This window comes from Arachis ipaensis, chromosome B3 (assembly GCF_059453495.1).
Source record: "Arachis ipaensis isolate K30076 ecotype BB chromosome B3, ASM5945349v1, whole genome shotgun sequence".
NCBI classification, from domain to species: Eukaryota; Viridiplantae; Streptophyta; class Magnoliopsida; order Fabales; family Fabaceae; genus Arachis; species Arachis ipaensis.
This window is the reverse complement of record NC_142438.1, coordinates 128,012,940-128,027,201: the sequence shown is the minus strand read 5'-3', so window position 1 is coordinate 128,027,201 and position 14,262 is coordinate 128,012,940. Positions and strand designations below refer to the sequence as shown.

Here is a 14,262-nt window from a genome sequence, read left to right as displayed (position 1 = left end):
ATATTTTTCTGATATTTTGGTAACCACTCTCAATCTGTTGTGAAACATTTCTGTTATAACCGAGATTTTCTCTAACTAAAGTATGTCATGTTTTATTTATTTTATTCAGATTCTGATTTATAGGTATAATTGGGTCGAGTTATAGCTAAAGGCTCACAGTCCCCAAACTTGACCTGTGATATGTTTCAATAAGACATGTTGAGTTTTCGACCTATAAATCAAAATCGTGGTAATAATAATAGCCCCAAGCTCAATTTGTTGTACTTGAAAAATAACAGTCATGTTAGAGAGAAAAGTCTAAGTTAAATAATAATAAAGTAAAATAAAACTAAGAGTTATTATGAATATTGATAATATGTGAGTCCTTAAGCTTAACTGGTATTATAGAAAAAGTATGTTAAGATTGGTAATTTGATGAAGGAAATTGAATGAATTAAATATTAAAAATGTGATAAATTTAAAAGGTGTTGGAAAGAGAAACTACCCCACTTACAATGAGTTGTAATTATTGTGGAGTTGTCTTTAGAGAAGGAAAGCTTAGAAACGAATAAAGATGGGTATGGATCGGAGATGTTTGCCACGGTTCGAGAGGGCTGTAGAGCAAGTCAAGTTTAGGGCGCCAGACACTAACATTTTTGCTATGGACTTCTACAAAGTGATTGTGAATGGAAAATTTTATTGATGATAACCAGGATCAAGAGGGTGATGATGAGAACATGGCTACGCCATGACACCTGCTTTTTATTTAAGAAAATTTGCCTTTTGTTTTATTTGGATGGAAGTTGTTTTAATAACTTCAATTGTAATAGTTTGGTAATTGATGACATAAGGATAGCTCGGTCAAGTATAATGTCTTCTTATGTTGGGAACAATTTTAATTTGTAAAGTATTTGAATGAACATAACTTAAGTATATTGCATGATTTGGTTATTTGGATGGGTATGTTTGAGTGTTCTTTTCGTTGAATAATCGATTAAATAGGCATTTGGTTTGGTGCATTATTTGATGTGTGATAGTAAATAAGCCGACTTATAAGTCAATATGGTTTTGCTTGTTGTGAAGGGGAGAGAAATAATAATAATAATAATAATAATAATAATAATAATAATAATAATAATAATAATAATAATAATAATAATAATAATGAGATGAAAAAAATAAAATGATGTGATATGAATGTGAAACATTCATAGTTGAAGGTGCAGGGAGTGTGTCTCATCCAATAACCTTAGCTATTCTGAATGGTCCTCCCTATTGTTTTGATGTTTATTTTGTTTGTCATCTTCTCGGCTAAGAGTTTGTTTTTCCCCTCTTTGAACTTGTCAAAGATCTTCTATCTCTATTTGGCCTGTTGTGTTCTCTCAGAACTCGCCTAGTGTCTTTAGTTTTGTCATTGTTATTGTCTCCTGGAATTTTTCAGGACAATGTTCACTCTTCAATGCATGTAGATGGACATCTGGGTTGATGTTTGGGATCTCCATAGACACTTTAGCGAATCATGTCATATAGTCCTTGAGACTCTTGTGTTGTCCTTACCTTATGGTACTGAGATAGTTTAAGTCGTGCACATAGATCTTCGAAGCTGCAAAGTTATTGAAAAATGGGCCGACCAGCTCATTGAAACTTGATATACAACCTGCAAGTAAACCAGAAAACCAGATCAAGGCAGCACCGTAAAAAAAAAATAGAAAATGCACGACAAAGTATTGGATTGGATGCACCATTCATGAACATCATCGGGTAGAATTTTGTGACATGGATATTAGAGTCGTTGATTCCCTCATAGGGGTTCAACGTTATTGGCAGAGTAAAGTTTTTTAGCTTATGGAAACTTATAATATCCTTCGAAAAAGAATTTGTTCTTTTTGTTGATGACTTTGGAGTGATTACTACCGCGGTCTTTACTTCCGAGGTGTGGTCGTCACCGTTGTCACCATTTTAACATTTTTCTGGTTCTCCTCCTCACTTCGTCCATTCTGCTTAGATTCAGTAGTTCAGTCACTCTCTGGACCTCGGCCCATAATGATTCATTTATAGCCAGTAGCTCGGCTGGAATAGAAGGAGGGGGAATGTTTTGCTCTTCCGCCATTTGTTAAAGACCTGAAAAAAGAGGTAAAGGCAAGTAGAAGAGGTAGTGGTGGGGTTAGATAAAACTCGGCCCCGTGGGAGCTGATGCGTGAGCATCTTTTTTTTATTTTCTTGTTATTTTGAATATGAATTTAGTGAGTTTTGTTGAGTTTTTAGTATTTAAAGCCTATTTGGATGCTACTTTGAGACGCGTTATGGTTTTATTTATTTCAGGAAAAATCCAGACATGTTTGGCAGAGTTCGTACAGAAGAAAAATGAAGAAGTTCGTAGCTGCCAAGATGGGGCTAAACGCCACTACTGGGCATTTGGCTCCAGATGCCACGTACCGCGTGCAAGCTTTTTGCTGAGCTGGCACTAAACGCGAAAGACGTCGTAATTCATGCCCAAAATCAGAAGCTATCAACACTAAATGCCGAGCTTGGCGTTTAGCGCCAGAAAGACAAAAACATCTCTGCCTCAAGGGCGCTAAATGCCGAAATTGGCGTTTAGCGCTAGTAGCGCGGATCTAGATCATAAAGAAGGGATTCATGGCTGAAGATTTTGTTAATAATTATTTTATTTTACTTTCTTATGATTATTATTATTATTATTATTATTATTATTATTATTATTATTATTATTATTATTATTATTTCAAAACACAATCTTTTAGGTTTAGAATTTATTATTCTATTTTATTTTCAAATCAAATTAGGTTAAATATAAAAGGAAAAAGTTTTAGCCCTTTGGCCTAGACCTTTTTTCTCTACCTCATTCTAGTTTTCACAGATTTTGGAACCTTAGTTTTTCTCTAAGTCATGAGCAACTAAACCTCCCCTGTTAAAGTTAGGAGCTCTGTTTATTCTATGGATTAATACTATTGTCATTCTATTTTAATTAATATATTGATTTCAAATTCAAGGATTTGCTTTCGTTCTTCATCTTAGGAATTAGGGTATATTGGGAGATAACCCTTTTTCTACTTGAGTTCTTGTTAAACCTTGGAAAAGTAATTTACTTGGACAAAAGCTTGAAAGTAATTCCTCCTGAACACTAATTGCTTGAACTTAATGGAATACGTGATATATATCCTCTTATATTTGAGTAATTAGGGTTTTTGTGGTTAATAAACTAGAATTAGACTTGAACCTCTAATCGAAATTAAGTGACCAAGGAATTGGCGGTTAACTAGGTTAGAGTAGACTAAATTACTAAAGAATTAGGGTTTAGTCAATTACAGTTTGGCATGAATTGAATCTTGCATGATTAAAATAGTTGGTAAGAAATAGAAATCCGGAAACTAAACAACTCTGAAACCTTAACTATTCTCTCATATAATCTTTACAATCCGTTCACTGCTTGCTTTTTTAGTTCTCCTGATTTACTGTTTAATGCATATTAACCCTAAAACACTCTTTTCTGCTTGTCTGACTAAGTGAATTACTCAACCATTGTTGCTTGGTCCATTAACCCTCGTGTGATCGACCCTCACTCACCTGAGGTATGACTTGGTACGACCCGGTGCACTTGCCGGTAAGTTTGTGAACTTTGAATTCCGCACCAGGTGCCAGATGTTCCTACATAGTAAGCCTCAGAGGATGTATAGCTCATCCTATCCAGAGTTAAACTTGTCTTCGCCTGGGATGGATGAGGTATACGTTGACTTGAAGAGGAACAGCGACGACGAACACCTGTAAAGACACTCCGACTTTGTACTTATAGAGTGTTACATCTTCAGAGTGGTTGAGATATTTTCTTGATATTTTGCTAAGCACTCTTAATCTGTTTCGAAATGGTTTCGTTATAACCGAGATTTTCTCTAATTGAAGTAGGTCGCATTTTATTTATTTTATTCAGATTCTAATTTATAAGTATAATTGGGCCAGGTTATAGCTAACAGATCAATTATTATATACCTGAGAGTCCTCCCAACACTCTTCCTAGTGACACAATGCCTAATCCAAGAGAAGAGTGCAAGGCTATCACATTGGTGGGCGAATCAGTGACAAATGAGGAGGCAAAGGTTACTGAAGAGCCAATTGAAAAAAAAGCTCCAAAAAAGACTGAGGATGTTGTAGCACATGCCCCTTCAAGGCATTCGGATAACCCCTTTCCAGTTGATCATGAGACATATTGATGAGCGGATAATTTATACCCTTTTTGGCATTGTTTTTACATAATTTTTAGTATGTTTTAGTTACTTTTTATTATATTTTTATTAGTTTTTATTCAAAAATCACATTTATGGACTTTACTATGAGTTTGTGTGTTTTTCTGTGATTTTAGGTATTTTCTGGCTGAAATTGAGGGACCTGAGCAAAAATCTGATTCAGAGGCTAAGAAAGGACTGCAGATGCTGTTGGATTCTGACCCTCCTGCACTCGAAGTGAACTTTCTGGAGCTACAGAAGCCCAATTGGCGCGCTCTCAATTGCGTTGGAAATTAGACATCTTGGGATTTCCAGCAATGTATAATAGTCCATACTTTGCCTGAGATTTCATGGCCCAAACTGGCGTTCATACGCCCACCAGAAACCCTTTTCTGGAGTAAAACACCAGAACTGGCACCAAAACTGGAGTTAAACGCCCAAACTGGCACCCAAGTTGGCATTTAACTCCAAGAATGTCCTATGCACGTGAAAGCTTCAATGCTCAGCCCAAGCACACACCAAGTGGGCCCCAGAAGTGGATTTCTGCACTATCTGCACTTAGTTACTCAATTTCTGTAAAACCTAAGTCACTAGTTTAGTAAAAATAGCACTTTTTACTGTTGACTTTAGGGAGCTGAAGACTTTGATGTTACGTTTGAAGGCTGGCCACACGGCCATGCCTAGACCTTTTTCTCTTATGTATTTTCTACGGTGGAGTTTCTACACCTCATAGATTAAGGTGTGGAGCTCTGCTGTTCTTCATGAATTAATGCAAGTACTATTATTTTTCTTTCAATTCACGCCTACTTCTTCTCCAAGATATACTCTCGTACTTAATTCAGTTAAGTCAGAATGAAGGGGTGACCCGTGACAATCACCCACTATCTTCGTTACTCGCTAGGCCAAGATCCGCGTGCCTGACAACCACAAGCGGTCTACATGATGTTCAACGTAGTCATTGGACGACAGCCGGAGAATAGTCTCTTGGGTTTCTAATCTATGGACCGAGTCCGGAGGATTAGAACCTTCGTGGTATAGGCTAGAACCATTGGCAGCATTCTTGAGATCCGGAAAGTCTAAACCTTGTCTGTGGTATTCCAAGTAGGATCTGGGAAGGGATGACTGTGAAGATTTTCAAACTTGCGAATGTTGGGCGCAGTGACAGTGTGCAAAAGGATAGAAAGATCCTATTCTGACGCTAGTGAGAACCGACAGATGATTAGCCGTGTGGTAGCTGTACCTGGTATTTTTCATCCGAGACGAGAAATCTGACAGTTGATTAGCCGTGCAGAGATCGTACCTGGTATTTTTCATCCGAGAGGATCATACAGCTTGCCATGGAAGGAAGCACGCATGATTGGAAGAAGATAATAAGAAAGCAGAGGTTCAGAAGCAACAGAGCATCTCCAAACGCTTATCTGAAATTCCCACCAATGAATTACATAAGTAACTTTATTTTATTTTATGTTTTATTTATCTTTTAATTATCAAAACCTCATAACCATTTGAATCCGCCTGATTGAGATTTGCAAGATGACCATAGCTTGCTTCAACTGACAATCTCCGTGGGATCGACCCTTACTCACGTAAGGTATTACTTGGACGACCCAGTGCACTTGCTGGTTAATTGTGCGGAGTTGTGAAAAGTGTGAATCACAATTTCGTGCACCAAGTTTTTGGCGCCGTTGCCGGAGATTGTTCGAGTTTGAACAACTGACGGTTCATATTGTTGCTTAGATTAGGTAATTTTATTTTATGTTTAAGCTTTTATTTTTATTTTCAAAAAAAAATATAAAAATACAAAAAAATATGTGTTTTCGAAAAAAAATTCATAAAAATTTTTAAGAATGAATGCTAGAGCTTCATGAGATATGTTGAAACCTGGCTGGCTGTTAAGCCATGTCTAATCTTTTGGACTGAGGTTTCCACTTTCCATTGTAGAAAGGACATGCTTGTATGTGTTATGTTAAAGCTTGGCTGGCCATTTGGTCATGTCTAATCTTTTGGACCGAAGCTTTAGACTAACATTACAGGAATCCTGGAATTCTTATTAAAAATTTTGAATTTCTTTATTTTCTTTTTCCAAAATAATTTCGAAAAATACAAAAAAAAATAATAAAATCATAAAACCAAAAAAATTTTGTGTTTCTTGTCTGAGTCTAGTGTCAAATTTTAAGTCTAGTGTCAATTGCATGTTTTAATTTTTTTTAATTTTTGAAAATATATGCATTGTGTTCTTTCTTAATCTTCAAGTTGTTCTTGTTGACTTTCTTTGTTTAATCGTGTGATTTTCTTGTTTTGTGTCTTTTCGTATTTTTCATATACATTTTCGAATTCATAGAGTCTAAACAATAAAAATTTCTAAGTTTAGTGTCTTGCATGTCTTTCTTTTCTTAAAAATTTTCAAAAATATGTTCTTGATGTTCATCATGATCTTTAAAGTGTTCTTGGTATTCATCTTGACATTCAAAGTGTTCTTGCATGCATTATTTGTTTTGATCTTAAATTTTTATGTCTTGTGTCATTTTGTTGTTTTTCTCTTTTTTCATTAATTCAAAAAAATAAAAAATAATATCTTTCCTTTATTTCACTCATAAATTTCAAAATTTTGGGTTGACTTAGTCAAAAATTTTCAAAATTTAGTTGTTTCTTATTGGTCAAGTCAAAATTTCAATTTAAAAATTCTATCTTTTCAAATCTTTTTCAAAATCAAATCTTTTTCATTTTTCTTTCATGTTTTTCAAAAATTCTTCAAAATAATTTTTTTTTCAAAATCTTTTTCTTAATTTTATTCCATATTTTTGAAAACTTTACTGATAATTAATGTTTTGATTCAAAAATTTCAAGTTTGTTACTTTCCTGTTAAGAATGGTTCAATCTTTAAATTCTAGAATCATATCTTTTAGTTTCTTGTTAGTTAAGTCATCAACTTTAATTTTCAAAATCAAATCTTTTTAAATTTATTTTTCAAATCTTTTTCAAAATAAATTTCAATCATATATTTTTCAAAATTTAATTTCAAAATCCTTTTCTAACTTTTCATCTTTTAAAAATTGCTTTTCAAATCTTTTTCAATTAACCACTTAATTTGTTTGTTTTAATTTTAAAAAGTTTACTATTTCTTATCTTTTTCAAAACCACCTAACTACTTTTCTCTCTCATTAATTTCAAAAATCAAATAGTAAGAAAAGAAATAAAATAAAATTAGAATTTAAAATAATTAACTTAAAATATAATTTTTTAAAAATCTTTGTAATTAATTAATTTATTTAGTTTTTAATTTGCCAATTTTTCCTTTTTTCTTTTAATATTTTCAAATTCTAACTTATAATTAAAATAAAAACAAAAATATTTTTCTTTTCTTCAAATTAATTTTCGAATACTCCCTCTCTCTGTGTTCGAATTCTTCTCATTCTATCTTTACCTCATTCTTCTATTCTTCTACTCACATAAAGGAATCTCTATACTGTGACATAGAGGATTCCTCTTCTTTTCTATTCTCTTCTTTTTCATATGAGTAGAAATAGAGATAAAGACATTCTTGTTGTAACTGATCCTGAACCTGAGAGGACTCTGAAGAGGAAGCTAAGAGAAGCTAAAGCACAACACTCTGGAGAGGACCTTTCAGAAATTTTCGAAAAAGAAGAAGACATGGTAGCCGAAAACAACAACAATGGTGGAGATGCCAAGAAGATGCTTGGTGACTTTACTACACCAACTTCCGACTTCTATGGAAGAAGCATCTCAATTCTTGCAATTGGAGCAAACAACTTTGAGCTTAAGCCTCAATTAGTTTCTCTAATGCAGCAAAATTACAAGTTTCATAGACTTCCATTGGAAGATCCTCATCAGTTCTTAGCTGAATTCTTGCAGATCTGTGACACTGTTAAGACCAATGGGGTTAATCCTGAGGTCTACAGACTTATGCTTTTCCCTTTTGCTGTAAGAGACAGAGCTAGGATATGGTTGGACTCACAACCTAAAGAAAGCCTGAACTCTTGGGAAAAGTTGGTCAATGCTTTCTTGGCCAAATTTTTTTCACCTCAAAAGTTGAGCAAGCTCAGAGTGGAAGACCAAACCTTCAGACAGAAGAAAGGTGAATCCCTCTATGAAGCTTGGGAAAGATACAAGAAATTGATCAGAAGATGTCTTTCTGACATGCTTTCAGAATGGAGCATCCTATATATATTCTATAATGGTCTGTCTGAATTGTCCAAGATGTCCTTGGATCACTCTGCTGGTGGATCTCTTCATCTGAAGAAGACGCCTGCAAAAGCCCAGAAACTCATTGAAATGGTTGCAAATAACCAGTTCATGTATACTTCTGAAAGAAATTCTGTGAATAATGGGATGACTCAGAAGAAAGGAGTTCTTGAGATTGATACTCTAAACGCCATATTGGCTCAGAATAAAATATTGACTCAGCAAGTCAATATGATTTCTCATAATCTGACTGGAATGCAAGCTGCATCCGGCAGTACTAAAGAAGCTTCCTCTGAAGGAGAAGCTTATGACCCTGAGAATCCTGGGATGGAAGAGGTGAATTACATGGGAGAATCCTATGGAAACACTTACAATCCTTCATGGAAGAATCATCCTAATTTCTCATGGAAGGATCAGCAGAAGCCTAATCAAGGCTTCAATAATAATAATGGTGGGAGAAATAGGTTTAGCAATAGCAAGCCTTTTCCATCATATTCTCAGCAACAGACAGAGAATTCTAAGCAGAGCCTCTCTGACTTAGCAAACATAGTCTCTGATCTAAGTAAGACCACTCATAGTTTCATGACTGAAACAAGGTCCTCCATCAGAAATTTAGAGGCACAAGTGGGTCAGCTGAGTAAAAGAGTTACTGAAATCCCTCCAAGTACTCTCCCAAGCAATACAGAAGAGAATCCAAAGAGAAAGTCCAAGGCCATCAATATACCCAAAATGGCTGAACCTATAGAGGAGGGAGAGGCAGTGAATTCCAGTGAGGAAGACCTCAATGGACGTCCACTGACCACTAAGGAGTTCCCTAATGAGGAACCAAGGGAATCTGAGGCTCATACAGAGACCATAGAGATTTCACTAAACTTACTGTTGCCATTCATGAGCTCTGATGAGTATTCTTCCTCTGAAAAGGATGAAGATATTATTGAAGAGCAAGTTGCTCAGTATCTAGGAGCAGTCATAAAGCTAAATGTCAAGTTATTTGGTAATGAGACTTGGGAGGATGAACCTCCATTGCTCATCAATGAACTAAATGCTTTGGTTTAACAGAAATTACCTCAGAAGAAACCAGATCCCGAAAAGTTCTTAATACCCTGTACCATAGGCACCATGACCTTTAAGAAGGCTCTGTGTGACCTGGGGTCAGGTATAAACCTTATGCCACTCTCTGTAATGGAGAAACTAGGGATCTTTGAGGTACAAGCTACAAGAATCTCACTAGAGATGGCAGACAAATCAAGGAAACAGGCTTATGGACTTGTAGAGGATGTCTTAGTGAAGGTTGAAGGCTTGTACATCCCTATTGATTTCATAATCCTAGACACTAGGAAGGAAGAGGATGAATCCATTATCCTTGGAAGACCCTTCCTAGCCACAGCAAGAGCTATGATTGATGTGGACAGAGGAGAGTTAATCCTTCATTTGAATGAGGACTACCTTGTGTTTAAGGCTCAAGGATCTTCTTCTGTAACCATGGAGAGGAAGCATGAAAAGCTTCTCTCAATACAGAGTCAAACAGAGCCCCACACTCAACTTCTAAGTTTGGTGTTGGGAGGCCACCATTAAGCTCTGAGTCTCTGTGAAGCTCTCTAAGAGCTCATTGTCAAGCTATTGACATTAAAGAAGCGCTTATTAGGAGGCAACCCAATGTTATTTAATTATATTTATATATTTGTTTTCCATTGTCATGTTATGTTTTCTTTAGATAGATGATCATGTGGAGTCACAAAAATAGCTGCAGAATTAAAGCGGAATAAAAAAATAGCATTAAAAATAGAACACCCTGGAGGACAGGCTTCCTGGCATTTAAACGCCAGTAAGGATAGCATAATGGGCGTTTAACGCCCAGTCTGGCAGCATTCTGGGCGTTAAACGCCAAAATTGGCAGCCAGACTGGTGTTTAACGCCAGAAAAGGGTGTCTGGCGTCTGGCTGGCGTTAAATGGCAGAATTGGCAGAATTGGCAGACAGACTGGCGTTTAACGCCAGAAAAGGGTGTCTGATGGGCGTTAAACGCCAGAAAGGGGCATCAGCCTGGCGTTTAACGCCAGAAAAGGTAGTAGAGTTGCCGTTAAATGCCAGGAATGGCACACAGAGGGCGTTTAAACGCCAGAAAGGTGCAGGGAGCAGAATTCCTTGACACCTCAGGATCTGTGGACCCCACAGGATCCCCACCTACCCCAACTCACTCTCTCACCTCTTCACACCTCTCCATAACACTCTTCCCCAAATACCCTTGACCAATCCCATCAATACCTCTTTCCCAAATACCATTCACCTATCAAATCCTACCCTCTTCCCCATAATCTCTTCACCACCCACATCCATCCATCATAAAACCCCACCTACCTCACCATTCAAATTAAAAACATTTCCCTCCCAAACCCAAACCCTCATACACGACTTCCCTCTCTCTCTCTTACCCTATAAATACCCCTCCTCACCACCTTCAATTTCACACATCATAAACAATTACACCCCCTTTGGCCGAATCCATCACACCCCTCCATCTCCTCCATTTCTTCTTCTTCTCCTCCTTTCTTTCTTCTTTTGCTTGAGGACGAGCAAACCTTTTAAATTTGATGTGAAAAAAGCTCTACTTTTTGTTTTTCCATAACCATTAATGGCACCTAAGGCCGGAGAAACCTCTAGAAAGAGGAAAGGGAAGGCAATTGCTTCCACCTCCGAGTCATAGGAGATGGAGAGATTTATCTCAAAAGTCCATCAAGACCACTTTTATGAAGTTGTGGCCAAGAAAAAGGTGATCCCTGAGGTCCCCTTCATGCTAAAAAAGAATGAATATCCGGAGATCCGACGTGAGATTCGAAGAAGAGGTTGGAAAGCTCTCACCAACCCCATCCAACAAGTCAGAATCTTAATGGTTCAAGAGTTCTATGCTAATGCATGGATCACTAAGAACCATGATCAAAGTGTGAACCCGAACCCAAAGAATTGGCTCACAATGGTTCGGAGAAAATACTTGGATTTCAGTCTGGAAACTGTAAGGTTGGCATTCAACTTGCCAATAATGAGAGGAGATCCTCATCCTTTCACTAGAAGAGTCAACTTTGATCAAAGGTTGGACCAAGTCCTCATGGACATCTGTGTGGAAGGAGCTCAATGGAAGAGAGACTCAAAAGGCAAGCCGGTTCAATTAAGAAGGCCTAACCTCAAACCCATGGCTAGGGGATGACTGGAGTTCATCCAACGCTCTATCATTCCTACTAGCAACCGGTCTGAAGTTACTGTAGACTAGGCTATCATGATCCATAGTATCATGATTGGAGAGGAAGTAGAAGTTCATGAGATCATATCTCTAGAACTATACAAGGTGGCTGACAAGCCCTCCACTTTGGCAAGGTTAGCCTTTCCTCATCTCATCTGTCACCTATGCAATTCAGCAGAAATTGTCATAGAGGAAGACACCCTCATTGAAGAGGACAAGCCCATCACTAAGAAAAGGATGGAGCAAATAAGAGAGCCCACTCATGGACCTCAACAAGAGCATGAGGAAATTTCTCATCAAGAAATCCCTGAGATGCCTCAAGGGATACATTTTCCTCCACAAAATTATTGGGAGCAACTCAACACCTCTTTAGGAGATTTGAGTTTCAACATGGAACAACTAAGAATGGAGCACCAAGAGCACTCCATCATCCTCCATGAAATTAGAGAGGACCAAAAGGCCATGAGAGAGGAGTAACAAACGCAAGGAAGAGACATAGAGGAGCTCAAGCACTCCATAGGATCCTCAAGAGGAAGAACTAGCCACCATCACTAAGGTGGACCCATTCTTTAATTTCCTTGTTCTTATTTTTCTATTTTTCGGTTTTTATGCTCTATGTTTTGTCTATGTTTTTGTCTTTATTAGTTTAATTATGTTGATGTGGTGGCAATAATGTTTGTTTTCTGAATGAATGCTTGAACAGTGTATATTTTTGATATTGTTGTTTATGAATGTTAAAATTGTTGGCTCTTGAAAGAATAATGAAAAAGGAAAAATGTTATTGATAATCTGAAAAATCATAAAAATTGATTCTTGAAGCAAGAAAAAGCAGTGAAAAAACAAAGCTTGCGAAAAAAATGGCAAAAAAATAAAGAAAAAGAAAGAAAAAGAAAAAGCAAGCAGAAAAAGTCAATAACCCTTTAAACTAAAAGGCAAGGGTAAAAAGGATCCAAGGCTTTGAACATTAATGGATAGGAGGGCCCAAAGGAAATAAGATCCTGGCCTAAGCGGCTAAACCATATTGTCCCTAACCATGTGCTTGTGGCGTGAAGGTGTCAAGTGAAAAGCTTGAGACTGAGCGGTTAAAGTCGTGGTCCAAAGCAAAAAGAGTGTGCTTAAAAGTTCTGGGAACCTCTAACTGGGGACTCTAGCAAAGCTGAGTCACAATCTGAAAAGGTTCACCCAGTCATGTGTCTGTGGCAGTTATGTATCCTGTGGTAATACTAGAAAACAAAATGCTTAGGGTCACGGCCAAGACTCATAAAGTAGCTGTGTTCAAGAATCAACATACTGAACTAGGAGAATCAATAACACTATCTGAATTCTGAGTTCCTATGGAAGCCAATCATTCTGAACTTCAAAGGATAAAGTGAGATGCCAAAACTATTCAAAAGCAAAAAGCCACTAGCCCCGCTCATCTAATTAAAACTAATCTTCAATGATAATTTTGGAATTTATTGTATTCTCTCTTCTTTTTATCCTATTTTGTTTTTAGTTGCTTGGGGACAAGCAACAATTTAAGTTTGGTGTTGTGATGAGCGGATAATTTATACCCTTTTTGGCATTGTTTTTACATAGTTTTTAGTATGTTTTAGTTACTTTTTATTATATTTTTATTACTTTTTATTCAAAAATCACATTTCTTGACTTTACTATGAGTTTGTGTATTTTTCTGTGATTTCAGGTATTTTCTGGTTGAAATTGAGGGACCTGAGCAAAAATCTAATTCAGAGGCTGAGAAAGAACTACAGATTCTGTTGGATTCTGACCCTTTTGCACTCGAAGTGAATTTTCTAGAGCTACAGAAGCCCAATTGGTGCGCTCTCAATTGCGTTGGAAATTAGACATCTTGGGATTTCCATCAATGTATAATAGTTCATACTTTGCCCGAGATTTGATGGCCCAAACTGGCGTTCAAACGCCTACCAGAAACCCTTTTCTGGAGTAAAACACCAGAACTGGCACCAAAATTGGAGTTAAACGCCCAAACTGGCACCCAAGTTGGCGTTTAACTCCAAGAATGTCCTATGCACGTGAAAGCTTCAATGCTCAGCCCAAGCACACACCAAGTGGGCCCCAGAAGTGGATTTCTGCACTATCTGCACTTAGTTACTCAATTTCTGTAAAACCTAAGTCACTAGTTTAGTATAAATAGCACTTTTTACTGTTGACTTTATGGAGCTGAAGACTTTGATGTTACGTTTGGAGGCTGGCCACACGGCCATGCCTAGACCTTTTTCTCTTATGTATTTTCTACGGTGGAGTTTCTACACCTCATAGATTAAGGTGTGGAGCTCTGCTGTTCTTCATGAATTAATACAAGTACTATTGTTTTTCTTTCAATTCACGCCTACTTCTTCTCCAAGATATACTCTCGTACTTAATTCAGTTAAGTCAGAATGAAGGGGTGACCCGTGACAATCACCCACTATCTTCGTTACTCGCTTAGCCAAGATCCGCGTGCCTGACAACCACAAGTGATCTACATGATGTTCAACGTAGTCATTAGACGACAGTCGGAGTATAGTCTCTTGGGTTTCTAATCTACGGACCGAATCCGGAGGATTAGAACCTTCGTGGTATAGGCTAGAACCATTGGCAGCATTCC

General features: G+C 37.1%; 1 protein-coding gene and 1 non-coding gene across 2 annotated transcripts in view; both read right to left on the bottom strand.

Moving 5' to 3' along the window:
* Positions 1–14,262, bottom strand: part of LOC107631143 (RNA cytidine acetyltransferase 1) — a 568,507-nt gene that overhangs the window by 157,791 nt on the left and 396,454 nt on the right. The gene's annotated exons all lie outside the window — the stretch shown is intronic.
* Positions 8,274–8,377, bottom strand: LOC148572408 (small nucleolar RNA R71). Its single transcript, XR_015908887.1, has one exon. It is a non-coding gene; the product is annotated as a small nucleolar RNA R71 (small nucleolar RNA).